The sequence below is a fragment of the Vombatus ursinus genome, unplaced genomic scaffold, assembly GCF_900497805.2.
Source record: "Vombatus ursinus unplaced genomic scaffold, bare-nosed wombat genome assembly UNPS02014270.1, whole genome shotgun sequence".
NCBI lineage: Eukaryota > Metazoa > Chordata > Mammalia > Diprotodontia > Vombatidae > Vombatus > Vombatus ursinus.
Window position 1 is genome coordinate 68,345 of NW_020954048.1, and position 20,180 is coordinate 88,524.

At 40.0% G+C, this 20,180-nt stretch overlaps 1 pseudogene; it reads right to left on the bottom strand.

The window, feature by feature from the left end:
- Positions 1–18,509: 18,509 nt before the first annotated feature.
- Positions 18,510–20,180, bottom strand: part of LOC114042167 — a 26,844-nt pseudogene continuing 25,173 nt past the window's right edge.

Below are 20,180 nucleotides of genomic sequence, written 5' to 3' on the forward strand. Positions count from 1 at the left end.
TTGTCTACAGCATATATTCCTTAATTATAATATTTAGTTACATAGAAATAAGAGTAACTACAATGGAGAAAGGAGAGTTTCTTCATTGACTAAAAAAGTAGTATTTTATTAACTCGGGTTAAAGTTTGAACTCATTCATAAGAAAGCCATTGCCAAGTTTCCTTAGGAGACGTCAATTATCTAAACATTCCCCTGGGATGATAGATGTAGGTCCCAATCTGATAGAATACTGATTTAATAGTTGTCCCACCCTAGAAGCACCCAATGTGCCCACCCCCCTAACATTAGCAATGATCCCAAGATACGCTCCCCTTGCTTCAGAAGTACCTAGCCTAGCCTCAAGCCAAGTGACCTGCCTTGTCAGAGCTTTGTCACTTTCCAACACTTGCAAGTTTCTCACTCTCTCTTTTAAAGATTTTATAATACAAATGAAAATGTTGGAAATGACTTTTTGGAAATGGCTCACCAAGCAACTAAAACTGCAGCTTTAACTTCTCAAACTCCTGAGGTACAAATCGCATAAGCATGGCCTTACTAATATATCCATCTGACTCTGAAGGCCTGCCTGACCCTCCTGGCCTAACAAGAGAAGAGATAGCCACTGCCCAGAACAGAATGCTTATCACGAAGCAAGATTAGCTTCAAGAGGAGGGATGTAAATTTGATAAGACTATGGGACTATGGGTCAGCCCAAATGGACTTACAGTGCTCCCTAAGAACTTATCCCTCCCCATGATAGAACACCTTCATTCATTCAGCCATTGGAGATCTGACAACATAGTGGAGCTAACTCGAAAATATTGGTGGGGGAGTTTTCACAGAGCGGCTGTCCCTGTCTATGAGATGTATCCCAGCTTCCTCAAACACAATGCATCCAAGCCTCTGAGGCCTGCCTGTGGCCAGTTTCCTCTCCCAGATGCACCCTTTGAAACCTGGCCAATTGAATTTATTCAATTGCCACTTGCCTTTGGATACAAATATGCTTTGGTTATGGCCTGTATGTTTTCTCGGTGGATGGAAGTGTTTTCCTCTCATCCTGCCACATGCTCTGGGGTAGCAAAAATTCTCTTAGAAATAAATCATTCCATTAGGGGGGTTCCTAAAGAGACACATAGTGATAGAGGTACCCATTTCACTGGCTAAGCTGCTTTCACCCTGGCCAATTACTCACCGATTACACCTCCACTGTGCCTATCACCCCCAGTCATCAGGAATGGTTGAAAGAGTTAATGGGATATTTAAAACCTCCCTTGCTAAATTCTCTGAGAAACTAGGCATCCCCTGGCCCAAAGCCCTTCCTTTCGCCCTGCTAAGCCATAGGTCCAGACCATTTGGTTCCCACAAGCTCAGTCCCAATGAGATAGTAACAGGACACCCAATGCCACTGAACCTGGGGGTGGAAAGCATAGCAGCCAAAGGCTGGGACAGTTGTCTGACTTGTCACAAATGTCTGAGGACTGCTGAGGTGGATGTTTGTGCCTGGGAAAGGTTATGAGGATGACTCAGGACACAGCCTAGGTAGGATCCTCCTGACTTTATTTCCCCATTGTGTTATTTCCTTTCTGGAAAAATAAAATTCCCACCTAGATAATCCTTAACACCCTGTAACTACACGATTATCTGTCAGATATGACTCATGCCTGGAATCAAACAGAGCTAAGGAATTTTCCCCCTGTTATATGATAACTATGTCCCTCTTTTTTCTTTTATAGCAAATTTTTATACTGAAGAATTTTTTTCACAATCATGTTTCAAATGAATGTTCCTCATCAGCCTTCGAGGGTCATTCCAACCTTTATGGCCAAAAGGAGGGAATGAGAAGGGAATTATAATTTTCATATTAATTGATATGATATGTGTAATGAATATACTAATAATTTAGTTTTCTCAAGAGCTGCCTCTCTGACTCAGGAGTCAGAGATCACAATGCAGATTAAACTGATTAATGAGAATTCTGACAATGCTCGCAATCACTGGGTCTTAGTGAAGAGAATCAAAGATTGTAGAGCTTATTCCTCTGACAGAACTCTGGTTCTGTGCTCTAGGGGAGGTGGCCATGATGGGCAAAGCCTTGACTCTGGAATTGTTGTATTGTGGAACTTGTGGGTTTCTTGTGGGAAACCACTAAATGCTGGTTAGTAATCCACCCTCGCCCCTCCTTTCCTACTCGTGATTTAAGTGTATATATATTCTGTGCTTTTACGTTAGCTAGGAGAACATTCCTCACTCTGAAACGGCTTAATTAAACTAACTGATTACTGGCACTCCCATCTCTAGGCCTGCTCTGTGCAGCTCCAAGCATCCTCAGGTTAGAGACTGACTCAGTAAAAATCCTGTTAACAAGTCCACCTTCCAACCACTGATTCCAAAGAGGCTGAAGTTGCTCAGCTCTATGAAAACCTAAAACATCTTCTAGGGGAAAAAAAGCCAGAGGTGGACAAGTCCTAGACAATCGCCTGGCGCTGGCTGAGGCTTGGATCGTAAGCTTCTCATTGTAAAATTCAGGCTCAAATTGAAGAGAATAAGTAAAACCATCGGACCCTATAGGCATGACCTAAATAACATTGCTTATGGATATGAAGTGGAAATGAAGAACAGATTAGATCTGGTAGATAGAACGCCTGGACTATGGACATATGTTCGCAATATTGTACAGAAAGCAGCAACAGAAACTATGCCAAAGAAAAAGAAAAGGAAGAAAGCAAAATGGTGTCTGGTGAGGCCTTACAAATAGCTGAGGAAAGAAGGAAATGGAAAAGTAAAAGAGAAAGGGAAAGATATTCATACTCTGCAGTATGAATTCTCTGATGATGAGTAAGAGTGGAACGTTTTGGGAAAGTCTTTCCATGTTGGTTATATTCAAAAGATTTTCCTCCAGTGTTAATTCTCATATATCTAGTAAGGTGAGAGTGTACATGAAAAGCTTTAGAATGTGGTAGACGCTTATTGGGTTTCTGTCCAGTGTGGATTCTCAGATGTGGGGTAAGACTTAGGCTGCATCTGAAAATCTACATTGACTACATTCATAGAGTTTCTCTCCAGTATGGATTCTCTGATGTCCAGTAAAACTGTAGCTACTTCTGAAACTCTTTCCACATTGATTACATTCATAATGTTTCTTGACAGTGTGGATAATCTCATGGTTAGCAAGATCAGCCCTCTCTTCACCATATGGAGAGCTGTCATTTCATGAGATTATTTTCAGCTTTGTACTCATCTCCTTCATATCAAACCTGGTCTCTGCACCTGATGGACACACACACACACACACACACACACACACATATCCTCTTCCTTCTATTGGCAGAAAGTAAACTGATTGACAATTAGTTACCCCAACCAAAAAGAAGAGTCTTCAAAATGAAGGAGGCGGAATCAATCATTTGAAAATACTATTAGGTTTCACTAATAGGATGGTTTAATAGATAGTTCCACACACAATCACCCTGGAACCTCACAACTAACTCAAGACACAGGCAGAGTGAGGATTCTCATTATAATTTACAAGTCAGGCTGTGAGCTCTGAACAGCTGAGTGACCTGGCCTAAATCTCAGTAGCTGAGACTCAAACTCAGACCCAGTCACGATGCTCTGTCGGCTGCACTAGCCAGAAGTTCTTCATTTCACATTTTTCACATTTAATCCTTTCTTCCAATTCATTCTGTCGATGACGATTTTATTCTGTTGTGTTCAAGTCATCATTCTACTGCTCTGCAGGGATCAGTTTTCATGCTCTATCACATGGTCATTCATTTGAAATTGCATGAAAACCTGAGAAATAAATTGACCCTTTTCACTTGTATTGTCATAATTAGACTCATCTTTTCTTATAATTTATTCTGATGCGTAGACATCATGGCATTGTCCCTTCTGCAGCCTCTGATACTGTCCATCATCCACCTTTCCTTGATACTTTCTTCTCTTCCCTCTGAGTTTTTAGGACACTACTCTCTCCTGAGCCCTACTCCTCACTAAACTTGTTATCTTTTCCCCAGCGCTCGCATATCCTTGCTTCGTATTACTATCTAGAGCACAACGCTCCCAATCATTCAGGGGCAAAACCTAGGTGCCATTCACTGCTCCTTGTCTCTCACGCACCCCTCCCCTCCCCCATTCAGTCTATTGCAAAGTCCTTGTTGACTGTGCCTTTGTAACCTCTCTCAAATACACCCCTTTCTCGCCCAACATTGCTCCTTTCTTGGTCGGGAGCCCCACTAACCTGACATCTCAGGTATTCCAAGAAGTGGCTGGTTGGGCTCATTCCCTCAAGTCTCTCCCCAGGCCACTCAATCCTCCAAGCACCTGTCAAATTCATTTTCCTAAAGCTTTTGCCTGACTGTGTCACTCCCTAGTACACTAAAACCCCCTGTGGCTCCTTGTAACCAAGATCAAAGATTAAATCTTCTGTTGGGCGGTTAGGGCCCTTCATCATCTGCCCCTCTTCTACCTTTCTCTTCTTCTTTCATCTTGCTCCCCTTCCACATGTGCTAGACTCCAGTGAGGCAGAGGCCTCCTTTCTGTTCCATGAATGGGACACTCCATCCTCCAACACCATTGGATTTCCTTGGCTGGCGCTCATGCCTAGAATGCTCACCCGGGCTTTTCTGAAGTATGGGCTCAAACCAGACCTGTTACAATAAACCTTTTCCAGACCTTCTTGCCTCCCTTGTCTTGACAGGTTCCAACTTATTCAGTAAATAGCAGGTTTTCAAAGTTGTGACCATGTTGTCCTTCCCACCAGACTGTGGGCTCCTTGAGAACAGGGGATGTGCCTTGTATCTCCTTATATCCCTGGTGCTTAGCAAAGGGCCTGGCACATAGTAGGCACTTAATAAATGCATGTTGACTTAAAAAAGAGCTCGTATTAAATAGCTTCAGCACTTTTTAGATAGTAGCAGGAGAGTTCCAAGCTCCAAAGTTCCCAACAAAGACTTCTAATAGGATTGCAGAATTATCACTGGAAGGGAACTGAAAGGCCATGAAATCCAAACCCCTCATTTTGCAGATGAGGAAACTGAGGCTCAGAGGTTCAGTGACTTGCCCAAGATCTCACTTCCCCAAAGTATCTGAAAAGAAAGACACAAGGTTTCCCACACAGGAGGGGCAGCCTCGGGAAGAACGGGCTTCCCTTCACTGCCTGGCTTCAAGGAACAATAAGATCAGTTTTCAGAGATTTTGCAGACAAAATTCACGTCCAGGTTGAGATTACATTGGATGATGCCTGAGATTCATCCCCAGCCTCAGATTCAGGACCATCGGCTCAGTCCTTGACCTGAAGCTGCCTAGAAGCAGAAGGAGACAGCTTCAGGGGCCACAGAGGAAACTCCCAGCTCCCTACCCCACAACACAAAGACCTCTCATAGCAAAACCAGGCAACAGGAGGACCTGGAGGTCAGCACTTTGGCCTTTCTAAGAACTGATAAATGCCTGAAACTCTGCAGACTAGGGAGGGAATGCAGACACTCCTTTGACGGCAAATTCAGAGTTCCCAGAGGAAGTAGTCCTTACCCAGGGAGAGCAAGGTCTGAGCATTCTCCAGCATGACATTCTTGCACAGCTCTTTCTGGGCACGGTCCAACAGACCCCAGTCCTCCAGGCTGAAGTCCACAGCCATATCCTTGAATGTCACCAGCTTCTAAAGCATCAACACCCATAGGACTTAGAGTTGAAACACACTTTGTAATTGATCTAGTCCAATGGTCATCAATTTACAGAAGGAAACGGAAGCATAGAGGGGGGATTTGCCCAAAGGTCACACCCTTCATGAGATTCAGAGCCAACACTGGAAACCACAGTTGTGCAAAATCCAATGTAATGTTGAGAAAAGCATTATATATTTTCAGTTGGAATAAAGTGGAGAAATATCTTCTTAGGAGATGGTATTCCCTATGGAGCCAAGAAAGTTATGTGTCTTTAGGATTCCTATTAGGAAAAAGTCATAAAATACATTAATAAGTGAAAAGCCATAAAAATTTAAACTCCGTGAAAGGTGGAAGCCTGAATATGGTGATCTGTTTAAAAATTGTAACTTAGATACAAAATTATATTTTAGACACTGAGTCAAAACTTAAGTCAAAATACTGTGACCTATGCAAACCATAACAAGAATATTGTGAACCATACGGGACTGGTACATGATCCATACACAAACTTATATTTGGGCATAATATTGGCTTACTTCCCAAGCTCATAACAAAGCAGAAAACCAAAAATATCATTAATCAGTAGCGATGCACTCTCCAGCCCCTCCTCCCTCTATTTTCTATAATTACCACGGGGATTTTTGGTTTCTTTAGCAGAGATCAATAGAACCATCTGGCAGCCACCCCAGATCGCCCCTGTTTTGTAAATATTCATAATGATCTATTAAACTACTACCTATAATCAACCTGGAGCCCTCTGGCCTCTTCATTTGGTATCAAAAGAACACCCCATGGTTATGGTGAAGGTACCGGGTTCCCCAGCCAGGGGAATTCCAAATCTTACAATTGGCATAGTTGGGCAGGATACCAAAGGAATGCCAAAGCAGTAGGGGATAATCTGGGGAGGGGGGAATCCCTGGATGGCCTCCATGTTGGGGCAGGGTGGCCTGTGTTGGACCACAGTGTAAGTATGGGGATGCCCTGCACATGCCAAAAGGCCTAGTGTCCCTTCCGATGGAATTATGTCCCATCATGTTGGGACAAGAAGGGAAGAAAGAAGTGGTAGTCTCCTCCTCACAGCATTAAAAAAAAAAGCCATTACCAAGTTCCTAGACTCAGGGGCTGAGAATAAAAAGGAATTCCAGTTAGAAGAAACACGTAGAAATGCTGGTTTGCTGGTGAGCTAGGTTGCAGGGAATTAAGTATGCAGATGGGAAATCAACAAGGCGTGTAATGGTGAGAGAGTCTCTTTCTCTTTCTCTCCTTCAATCCCTGGCTGACTCCAGCAGCCTGCGTGGGTGAAGAGAAGAGAGAGAGATAAATATATGTTTAGTGAAATGAAGACTGTTTGAGTAGGATCAGAATCTGAAAGAAACAAAACGTGTTTTTTATTTGATTTGACTTATTTAGTATTTTATCTTCCCCCAGTTACATGTAAAAACAATTTTTAACATTTGTTTTTAAACCTTTGAGTTCCTAATTCTCTCCCTTCCTGCCTTACCACCCTCCCCCATTGAGAAAGCAAGCAATTTGATATAGATTACACATGTGTAACCATGCAAAACATTTCCATAAAAGTCATGTTGTGAAAGAAAACAAGCAAAAAAAAAATACCTCAACAAAAATAAAGAAAAAAATTTTTTTAAAAGTATGCCTCAATCTATATTCAGACACCATCAGTTCTTTCTCTGGGGAAGGATAGCATTTTTCATCATAAGTCCTTCAGGTTTGTCTTGGATCGTTTTATTGAGAGAATAGCTATGTCATTCACAGTTGATCATCTTACAACTTTGCTGTTACTTTGTACCCTGTACATTTCACTTTGCATCAGCCCATGCAAGTCTTTCCAGGTTTTTCTGAGAGCATCCTGCTCATCACTTCTTACAGTACAATAGTGTCCCATCATAATGACATACCATAACTTGTTCAGCCATTCCCCAATTGATAGGCATCCCTTCAATTTTTTTTTTTAGGCAATTAAGATTAAGTGACTTGCCCAGGGTCACACAGCTAGTAAGTGTCAAGTGTTTGGTCTGAGGCTGGATTTGAACTCAGGTCCTCCTGACTTCAGGGGGACTATCCACTGCGCCACCCAGCTGCCCCAATTCCCTCAATTTCTAATTCTTTACCCCAGAAAAGAGCTGCTATAAATATTTTTGTACATATAAGTCCTTTTCCTTTTTGTTTTCTATCTCTTTTGGGATACAGACCTACTAGTGGTATTGCTAGGTCACAGGGTATATATAATTTTATAGCCCTTTGGGCATAGTTCCAAATTGTTCTAGAGAATGATTGAATCACTTTACAACTCTGCCAATAGTGCATTCATGTCTCATTTTTCCCACATCCCCTCCAACATTTGTCATTTACCTTTTCTGTCTTACTAGCCAATCTAATAGATATGAGATAGTACCTCAGAATTGTTTTAATTCACATTTCTCCAATCAATAGTGAATAAGAATGCTTTTTCATATGGCTATAGCTTTGATTACTTCAGCTGAAAACTGATTATAGTTTTAGATCATTTATCAATTGAGGAATGGCTCTTATTTTTGTAAATTTGACTCAGTTCTCTATGTTTAAGAAATGAGACTTTTAATTGCAAAATTGTTTTTTTTTGCAGTTACAATTGCTGTTATTTCCCTCCATCCAATTCACCCCACTCCCGTTTGTTCAATTTTATCTCTCCTTTCACCCTGTCCCTCCTCAAAAGTGTTTTGCTACTGACCACCACTTCCACCAATCTGCCCTCCCTTCTATCACCACCACCCACTTCTCTTATCCTCTTCCCCTCCTCCTTTCCTGTAGGGTAAGATAGATTTCTATACCCAATTGCACGTGTATGTTATTTCCTCTTTGAGCCAATTTTGATGAAAGTAAAGTTCACTCACTCTCCCTCATCTCCCCTCTCTTCCCTTCCACTGTAAAAACTTTCTTGCCTCTTTTATGTGAGATAATTTACCCCATTTTAACTCTCCCTTTCTCTTTCTCCAAGTACATTCCTCTCTCACCCCTTAATTTTATTTTTTATTTAGCATCCCTTCATATTCAACTCACACCTCTGCCCTCTGTCTACATATACTCCTAATTACCCTAATAATGGTCTTATGAGTTACAAATATCATCTTTGCATGTAGGAATGTAAACAGTTTAAACTTATTAAGTCCCTTATGATTTCTTTTTCCTATTTACCTTTTTATGCTTCCCTTGAGTCTTGTATTTGAAAGTAAATTTTCTATGCAACTCTAGAGTTTTCATCAAGGATGCTTGAACGTCCTCTATCTTATTGAACATACATTTTTTCTCCTGAAGGATTATACTCAGTTTTGTTGGGTACGTGATTCTTGGTTGTAATCCTAGTTCCTTTGCCATCTGGAATATCATATTACAAGCTCTCTGATCTTTTAATATAGAAGCAGCTAAATCTTGTGTTATCCTGACAGTGGCTTCACCATACTTGAATTGTTTCTTTCTGGCTGCTTGCAATATTTTCTCCTTGACCTAGCAACTCTGGAATTTGGCTATAATATTTCTGGCAGTTTTCATTTTGGGATCTCTTTCAGGAGGTGATTGGTGGATTCTTTCAATTTCTATTTTACCCTCTGGTTCTAGAGTATTAGGGCAGTTTTCCTTGTTAATACTTTGAAAGATAATGTCTAGGGTTTTTTTTTCCATCATGGCTTTCAAGTGTTCCAATAATTTTAAAATTCTCTCTCCTGGATCCATTTTCCAAGTCAGTTGTTTTTCCAATGAGATATTCCTCTTTTTTTTTTCATTCTTTTGGTTTTGTTTTATTGCTTCTTGATTTCTTTGTCTTTTGGTAAGAGGAAGTTACAATAAAACAATTTGACTATAACTTATGAAAGTTGTAAGATTGTTAACTAAGTTATTTGGGGTTATTGTTTAATGTTAAAACCTAAAATTGGTAATTGACTACTGTGTATGAAAAGGAGGGGATGACGTGAAAGCCTTCTCTAGATTGGTTGTGTTCATTCAAAGCAGTCCTCCTTGGGGTATGAGGTTGGGCAGCAGGGTTAGTGCATTCCACCTTGGAGGAGGGAATGTTGAAGAACATGGCCCACACCAGCTCTAATTGTAGATGGGGTGGATACCCAAACATCCCTCCCTTAGGAAGACAGCTAAGGTCGCCTCCAATGTAGGGCTATAGGGGTGACCCCTATAGGGAGCTCCATGTGCCAATTACCATATACTTAGGACCTAAAAATAAACAAACCATATCAGCTCTGGGAGAGCTACAGAATGTACAATGTTATAAGGGAACCGCAATGACATCCTGGCAAGTGCATAGCTATAAAAGGATATGAAGGAAATCCAGTTAGGGCAAAACAAACTAAATTGAGACTAAAAATAGGGGATTTGCCACCCAAAGAGTATATGGTTTACATCACTCTGGAGGAAGAATCTATCATGGGGTGGGTAGGCAGAGCCATCAGGATCAGCTCCTTCTCTAAGGTCCCTCTCAATTCCCCTTATTTGTAAACTTGCCAGGTCCCTGGGAAATATCTGTGTGGGCAAGGTCATCAGTCTTGGGAAAAGAGTTTGTTTGGGTTATGGAATTACTAAAAAATGAACTTGGCTTGCTGAGAATTTGCAAGTTTATGTATAATATAGAAATAAGTTCTAGTAATTAGTTATTACACCAGGGAAAATGTAAATTTGAGAAGAAAAGAAAAATAATTGAAAGATGTTAAGTGAAATCTCTTACGTATGCGAGTCCTGGTAAATTTTTATTGCTTGTTGCAACTCCATGAGAGTAAAAAATAATTGTATCTAGTCCTAAGCTGTGATTAGTGAAACTTGCCATTTGAGCTAAAAGTTCTTGGCACTATAACTGATTTTATTTTGAGTTTTGAATTTAGGTATAGATGTCTGATGAATCAGTAATTCACCATTCTAGAGAAATGCCATAAGCTACTCAGAGGGAATGTAAGCCTGAACTGTTAACAGATGGACATTTGCACCTGGGAAAAGCTGAGAGGACAACATTGGCATCAGCCAAAGGTGGGATCCTCCTGGCTCAGTTTCCCCACTGTGTTCCTTTGAACGGGAATGTTTCTTACCTGGCTATTCCTGAATCTGGCTATGAGGTGGAATTCTTACTGCATGGTTGATTGCCAAACTGTGACTCTTACCTGAAATCAAACAGAGCTAAGGATGCTTTATCTTGTCATATATGTGCCCTTAGGTTTAAGCCTGAAAGACCAGTGTGATGCTGGTATAATCATGTCTCTCGTTTTTCCTTTTATAGCAAATTTCTACAGCCAGAGCAAATGGTCAGTAAAAAATATAAGCATAATTCAGGTATATGAGATCTTGCTGTTTTCAGTATGGAATGTGTAGTAATTCCATATCCTAAACAACTAGGTAAATTAGTTCTTGGGCTTGTCATAAGCCTGCTAATGCATACACAGTCTTACGTAAGATTGAATCACTGAAATAGCTCATTCTTTCAGCACAATATGGGAACAATTAGGCAAAGATAAAATAAGGTTCTTACATGTTTCAAAATAATGTAAGACTAATTGGATATTGGTACAACTGATTGAAGATCTTAGCTGTTATTTTATTAACTACTGAAGCTAAATCAGAAATATCTTCAGTTTGACCTGAGGAAGAGAATTTCATTGCAATCAGTTTTCTTAGAGAAACGTAACTCATGCAATATTTTGTGTTACACTAATGGAAAAGTCAATTTCATTCAAGTTTATTACTAATGTGGAAATAACACCTGTTTGTACTGTGTGTCCTTTAGCAGAAACATTTTATTATGAACAACTTATTGATATGCATTGTTTTGGAATTAATTAAGTATCCTCCCAATTATTTCATTATAACTGGAATAAAGTTAGCCTCTTATAAGTAAATTCATTTATATAACTATTGAACCCAGGGGGTGGAAAGCTTCTACCTACAAGAGTGTTGTTACTTATATTTCCATGTATAGAATTGAATCCTCAATAGCATCTAATCCTCCTAAAGGAATTGGAATCAGATTAGAAACTCTTGAGAAAGCAACAAGATGAGACAATCCTGTATGTCAAATATAAATTATTCTAATGGGGCATGTAAAAAAACCCTGAATTTTCTGAAGCTTCAAGAAAGCTCCGTGGTCTTACTTTGATGTTGGCTCTATCGTTAAGATCGTAACTCTAAGATCTGAACTGGTCTTCACATTATGAACTAGTTATTGGAGAAGTAAAGTTCGAGAGACGATACTAACTTGGATTGAGATCTATTATGTAAAAGATTTTGGCAGGAACATCTAAGGAATCTCTTCCAAGTAACTTGGAAGCAGAAAAACACTCCTACTGAAGAGCTGCCCCTGATGACAGACATTTTCCAGATAGCTCCAAGAAAAGACGTTCCAGACGCCAGACAACTACAAAGGACATCTGGATTCCAAAATGAAATTTGCTAATTAAATGGACGTTGGGGGTAGGTTGATGATTGTCATTGTATGAGTCTCCCTTGACAAAAAAAAAAAGGAAATTGAGAAAATCAAATTGTTCTGATTCCATTCTGCAATTGATTCTATTCTCTCTCACCCCCGGTTTGTCGCAAAACTGCCACGTTTATTTGTCTCTGAACCTAGTTCAGAAACTCAGCTGGCCTGAGCCCTAAGCCAATGGCACTTTATTAAAGGGTCTGTGGTGCCCTCTCATGAAGTGGACCTCAAATCTTCCTCATGATCTGAGATGCCCTCTTCTCCTAGGGCCTTATTTTGATAAGGCTTGATACCAGATTTGATACCTGAATACTCTAAAGGGGACATACAAAGTATAGAATCCAATTGGTTCATAGGCCTCGCTTTGCAGGCCAAAAATGATGCATCAGCTAAAAATGTTATGTCAGCAGGGGGTGGGGGTGGGGGTCTCAGGTTGAGCAAAGCATGGGACATCTCCAAGGACTAAGTGGTCATAAGATGGTCACCTGATCATGTTGGACAAGACAGAATGGTCCAGAAACACAAAAATAATTTCAAGGACTTCCAGTATAACTGAGTCATCTCCACACACTGGTCAAGGAAAAACAAGGGTGGAGGGCCTCTTGTTAGCTTCCTATGATTAAGCAAGTAAACTTAAAATCTGGAGTTCACAGCTCTGGGGCCTAATATACAGAACTTATAATCACTACCCCTATGGAATCATAGCAAGCTGATTAATACTGATTGGAATAAACAGGGGTCCAAATGAATTATTTCTCACAGAAGAAACAGTCAAAATCAAAATAATAATAATAGCTAAACATTTATGTAGCATTTACTATGGGTCAAGTGCTTTACCAATATTATCTGATTTGATCCTCACCACAATCCTGGGAGGTTGCTGCTATTATTATCCTTATTTTATAGATGAAAAAAAATCTTAGGCAAATGGAGGTATTGTGATTTGCCAGTGTCACACAATTAGTAAACATCTTGGTCTGTATTTGAACTCAAGTATTCCCAACATGATGTTCAGAACTCATATCAACCAACTGTACCACTCAGCTACCTCATGGTGGAAAATAAGTTGCCGCTATAGATGTTTCAAATCTGGGAGATTAAAGAGATAAGAGACTTTTAAGATGGTGTTACAATTAGTCATCTGTGGCTGGGCTAGATGGAAGACAAGGTGGGACTAGGAGTGAGGATCATGACATTTCAATTATAGATGACTAGTGTTGATCCCATTTCCTTCTCCCACTTACTCATTTTTTTTAAAATTGGAAGCAAGGGCAAAGAGGAAAGATGATAAAAGGATATGGTGAAGAAAACATGATTAAATATCATAAATCAATATAAAAGTCATGAATTCACTAACAAAAACAATGGAGGGTAGCAGAATGCATTAGAAAGCAGAACCCAACAAAATATTGTGTGTAAGAAATATTTTTGAAACAAAGATTTCCACAGCATTGACATGGAAGAGATGTCATCCTGTAATAGTATCAGTATTAGTTTTTTTTAATTTTAAACTTCAGGACCATGAAAGGAAATGAATACTATAAATACATACTTTTATATTATATACGTATGTATCCACGTATGTATGTGTGTAATTGGGGTGTAGGGTATGTTCAGGGAAGGCTAGTGTCTCTGGTGTGAGGGCTGCTTTCCACTGTTGGTGTCTACCTGATCCACCTAACTCTCGTTTGTGGTTCCAAGAAGCTGTGGCATGCACCCTGACAAACTGTTTTTGTAGACAGGCTAAATCAGATTGAAGGTAACCAAGGGGTCTCAGACCCATTGGTGAGGGAGGGGGTGTCTACCCCAAGCATGTGAAAACTTCACCCAGTGGAATGGGTGGAGAACAATTTGCTCCAATGGCCACAAAGGTGGCTGAAGCAGGCGCTGTGCTGCCCTAGAGCCTGGTTAGACATCAAAGGCGCCAAGGTCATCCCCTGCATCTTGAGCCATCACCAGTCATCTTGACTCTGTCCTGCCACTGGACTGTGACTATTCTGGAAGAGAGAAAGTGAAGCTAACCACTTTGTGCAACTCTGACTCGAATCCAATTTACACACGAATCCAAAGACATCACCCATACCATTTGACCCCTTTTACCTATCTCAGAGTCCTGTGGTGATGAGGCAGCAGGTGCAGAGACACTGGGAGCTGTAGTCACAATCCTGAACACTGGTGGCCCAAGCCATAGTGTCGTCTTCTCACTGAAAGCAGGAGTGGGAGTCCAAAGCCCCTCGGGGTCTGAGCTGTCTTTTAAGGACAGTGCTGCTCACTTCCTGATGTGATAAAGGGGCTAGGAATGTGCTCCAAAATTGTCTGCTTACTCAACCCTGGCCTCATTACTGTGGCAGGTGGGGATCTCACCCAGTGGTTAAAAAACAAATACACATACACAAAGTACAAAAACTACAAAAATGATTCCACTCACCATAAGTACATGGAATGCGTGCACTTATCCAGTAGACCTGCAAGAAAAACAGCTCTTGTTGTAAGAGAACTCATCAGGTATCACATCCAAACAGCAGTCCTGAGTGAAACAAGGCTGGCAAATGAAGTTGGAGCTGGATACACTTTTTTTCTAGAATGGGCACAGTGAAGGGGAGTGCTGGGAAGCTGGTGTAGGTTTTGCAATCAAATCTAATCTAGTCAATAAGCCTGTATGTACCTGCCAAAAGGTGTGAATGACAGGTTCATGGAAAGGCAATTGCCACTTGCAGGAAAATGTCATGCCACAAACATAAGTGTGTATGCTCCCACCATGACAAACCCTGACGAGATCAAAGAAAAATTTTATGAAGATCTGGAGACCCTTATCATCAATGGGCCAAAAGGGGACAAACTTATAATTCTGGGTGACTTTAACGCTAGAGTAGGCTCAGACTACCAGACTTGGCAGGGAGTCCTGGGGAGGAATGAAGTTGGAAACAGAACAGCAATGGTTACTTACTACTGAAGACTTGTGCATCTCGTGACCTTCATCACCACCACTGTCTTCCATTAACCTAAACACAAAAAAACCTTCGTGGATGCATCCTCACAGCAAACATTGGCATTTAATAGGCTACATGATTGTAAGAAAAGACAGACAGGAGGTGAGAGTGACAAAGGCAATGTGTGGTGCAGAGTGCTGGACTGATCATAGCCTTATCCCCTCCAAGCTAAATATTTGCATTCAACAAAAGTGATGGCCCCCAGGCAAAATAACTACCAGAAAAATTAATGTGAACAGATTAGAGCACTTCTCTGAGCAGGAACAGTTTCTTGCTAACTTGGAAGTTAAGTTGAGCCAACACAGTCAGCAGCAGTGGAGCAGAAAAGGAGTGGGTAGCTTTTAGAGGCTTGGTGTACAGCACTGCACTGTTCATCTGGGTCAGAACACTCACAAAAATCAAGACTTGTTTGATGCAAATGATGGGGAAATTCAGAATCTGCCAAATGAAAAATGAGAACTCCACAGGGTTTACCAGGAGGATAGTTCACCCATCTCTCAGAAGGCAGTATTTACTTCCATTAAAAGTAAAGTACAAGTCAAGCTTAGAGAGATGCAGGATTCTTGGCTCAGTAAGAAGGCAGATGAAATTCAGTTTTATTCTAATAGTAACAATCCAAAGTGCTTTTATGATGCCCTGAAGGCTATTGATGGGCCAAAGACCCATGGTGCATCTAAAATATCCATACTGATGGAGTCACATTGATTAGTGGTAAGGACATGATTCTAGAGAGAGGTGGGCTGAACACTTCCATAATGTTCTCAACAGACCATCATCAATCAATGCTGAAGCCATTGACCATTTACCTCAGGTTGAAGTCAATCCTTCCCTAGCTGAAGTTCCAACTGAAGAGGTTTTGAATGCCATTAAGATCCTTTCATGTGGTAAAGCACCTGGTGCTGATTCTATTCTATTTACAGTGTGGAGGGTCCATTGCTCATACAGAAGTTGACTGACATTTTTTGGATTATATGGCAAGAGGAGGTTATCCCTCAGGAGTTCAAGGATGTCTCCATTGTCCATCTTTGTAAAGGTAAAGGAAATAGATTGTCCTGTGAAAATCACAGGGGGTTCTCCCTCTTAGTCACTGCTGGCAAGATTCTTGCTAGACTCCTCCTTTGGTTGATCCTTTACCTGGAAGATCATCATCTACCTGAGAACCAGTGTGGTTTCAGAAAAGGCCAGGAGCAGAAGAGAGGTCTACATGCAATGTTTGTAGATCTGACCAGGGCCTTTGACACTGTCAGTCATGACAGTTTATGGAAAATGATGTCAAAATTTGGTTACCCAGAGAAATTCATCAGTATTGTATGTCACTTTCATGATGGCATGCTTGTGTGGGTTCTGGATAACAGACAATGCTCGTGCACTTTCCCAGTTACTGATTGAGTGAAAAAAGGCTATGTTTTGGTTTTTTTAAAAAAATTTTATTAATTTAAATTCATTTTCTCCCCCTCTGACCTGATCTCCCCCAGACTTCTCTGACGCTAATATGTTCTTAGGGAAAATAAATTCCTTCAAATATTTGTCATTTCCATGAATGAGATGAAAGAAGGTATGCTGTAAAAAATGATGGTGAGAGTTGGAAAAGAATCTGGAAAGATTTACATCAACTACTATAAAGAGAAATGAGGAGAACCAGAACACCTTACAACTAAAAACAATAGAGCAATGAAAAATAAGTCTGAAAGACTTAAGAACTCACATAAATGCAATGATCAATCATGTCTGCAGAGGACAAAAGATGAAATGTTACCCATGTCCTGATAGAGATGAAAGACGCACAGTGTAGGATGAGACACACTTTTCCTTTGATAAGGACAATGCAGGAACACTTCCTCAATAAACATTTGTGAATTCCCTCTAATATTAGTGATTGTCACTTTCTTATCACCTTTACTGATCTGAAAATCTAATTATTAGTGATGTGGATTAGTGGTTAGAGAGGTGGATCATTCCCTGCACTCCCCCCCCCATTTAATAGTATTTTATTTTTTCCAATTACAGGTAAAGACAGTTTTCCACATTCACTTTTACAAGATCTTTAGTTCCAAATTTTTTTTCTCCTACTTTCCCTCCTCTCACCCTTCCCAAAGAAAGCAAGCAATCTGATACAGGTTATACATGTATAATCACATTAAATATATTTCCATATCAGTCATGATGTGAAAGAATCAGAACGAAAAGGGAAAACCATGAGAAAAAAAAAGAAATAAGCTTTGATCTGTATTCAGGACCTGGGTCGTTTTATTAAATATGGTCATTGAAAACTTGGGATTTCTTCCTTGGAAATCTATTCATACCTTTTGAAAAGAGATTGACCAGGAAATGGCTCATTTTTATGTATTTATATTCATTCTTTAAATACTTAGAAATGAGACCTTTATTGCAGAAATGGTGAAAATCAATTCCCCATTTAATTGCTTCCCTTTTACATTTCAGATATATCAGTTTCTTCACATGATAAAAATTTCCCATATTATTTTTTAGCATATTACACATCTAATTAGTACAAGGTCTCTATTTTTTAAGTAGCACAGGACAGTTTCAGTGACTACCAACCTGGTCCTCCTAGGCCTCCTTCCTAAAATACCAGAGGATTTTTGGAAAGGGACATACGAATGTACTTTTGATGAGAACTCCAATTTTGAGTTGGAAGGGACCATAGAAGGCACTGAGTCCAAACTCCCCATTTTATGTTGTATTTATTTTGGTTGTTACATTTTAAGTTCTGAACTATCTGCTTTCTTCCCTCCTTCCCCACCTAATTTTTTTCGGTCAACATTTCTTTTTTATAAGATTTGGAGTTTCAAATTTTTTTTCTCCTTCCCTCCCTCCCATTCACCCTCCCCAAGATGGCAACCAATTTGATATAGGTTATACAAGTGCAATCATGTAAACATATTTCCACATTAATCATATTGTGAAAGAAAAAATGGAACAAAAGGGAAAAGCCATTAAAAAAAAAGTGAAAAGAGTATGCTTTGATCTGCATTCAAAATTTATATTTCTTTCTCTGGATTTGGATAGCATTTTTCATCATGAGTCTTTTGGAATTGTTTTTGATCATTGTGTTGCTGAGAAGAGCTATCATAGCTGGCCATCACATAACATCATTGCTACTGCATACAATATTCTGTTGGTTCTGCTCATACCACTTTGTATCAGTTCATGTAAGTCTTTCCAGGTTTTTCTGAAATCTACCTGCTCATCATTTTTTACAGCACAATAGTATTCCATTACATTGATATACCACAATTTGCTCAGCTATTCCCCAACTGCTAGGGTTTCCTCAATTACCAATTTACCACCACAAAAAGAGCTGCTATAAATATTTTTGTGTACATAGGTCCTTTTCCTTTTTTTATGATCTCTTTGGGATACAGATCTAGTAGTGGTATTGCTGGGTCAAAGGGTATGCACAGTTTAATTGCCTACTGGGCATAGTTCCAAAGTGTTCTCTACAATGGTTGGATCAGTATACAACTCCACAGACAATGCATCAGTGTCTCAATTTTCCCACATCTTCTCCAACATTTATCATTTTCCTCTTCTGTCACATTAGCTAATCTGACACCACCTCCCCTTTCCAGAGATGAGTAAAGGGAGGCAAAGAAAGGTTGTTCCTCAAGCAGAGTTACACAGGGAGAGAGCATCGGAAATGAGACATGAAGCCAAGTCTTCCAACTCTACCTCTTCTCCCCATCCATTACAACATGCTGCTTTCACCTACACTCTTCTGAATGTCAATTTGAATAAAAGGGAAAAGTGACTAAACTCTCCATAACTTTTGACATTGTTATGAGACTTATGATCCCAGGGGAAAATAACAATAATAACAGTGAGCTTACAAGTAGTTCACGTTACATAGTGATTTAATGCTTACAAAGTGCTTGACAAATACTGTCTCATTTGATCCCCTCATTGACCCTGGCAGGTAGATGCTATTATTATTCTCATTCTACAGATGGGGAAATTCATCCAGGAATAGGATAAAACATAACTTGCCCTGGGTCACATAGACAGTAAGCATCAGAGGTTTAATTTGAACTGAGGTCTTGTGGACTCAGAGAGAGCTCTCTATCCATTGTGCCACCTAGGAGAGTAAAACATCATTACAAAAATGAACATCCAATATACAGCAAAATATTTAAACTAGCACGTTTTATGCCAGACAACATCATGTGACAAAGTGAATACCAATCAACTGGAGAATGGCAGAAGAATGCCATGGAATATTTTAGGGGAGTCATGAGAAAACTTAGAATTTCAGAGAAAAATTCAATCCATTTTCAGGGCTTCATGCCCAGTATAAAATATGTGATGTCTAATGAGGTCTGTGCTGCAGGAAGAGGTCTTCTCTCATTAATTAGATCTCTAACTTTTATCTCCAGCAAGGTTTTTCCAATGAAGATGCATGTATGAGCTCCACTTGAAGGACCTCCCACAATCACTGCTTTTGTAAAGCTTCTGTCCATAGTGAATATTGTGATGTCAAGTGAGTTCCACCATCCAGGGAAAGACAGGACCTCACTGAGCACATTCATAAGTCTTCTCTCCAGTATGAATCCTTGATATAAAGAAAGAGATGATCTCTGGTTGAAGGCCTTCCAACACTGAGTCCTTATAGGGCTTGTTTCCAAGTGAATTTTCTGACATCTGACAGGCTCTGTACTTCATTTGGATGAATTTCCACATTCATTACAGGGATATGATTTCTATCTCCTGTACATTCTCTGATGAGAAATAAGGGAAGACTTTAGCCTAAATGATTTTCCATGTTGAACACATTAATGAGGTTTATCCCCTAGTATGGATTCTCTGATGTTGAGTCAGGGAAGAGCATGCACTAAAAGGTTTACGACATACTAAACACCCCTAAGATTTCCCTCCGGTGTGGATTCTCTGATGTACAGCAAGATCACAACAATGTTTGAAAGCCTTTCCATACTGATTACATTCATAAGGTTTCTCTCCAGTGTGGCTTCTCTGATGTTTAACAAGACCAGAACTGCACCTGAAATTCTTTCCACATTGATTACATTCATAAGGTTTCTCTCCAGTGTGGATTCTCTGATGTAC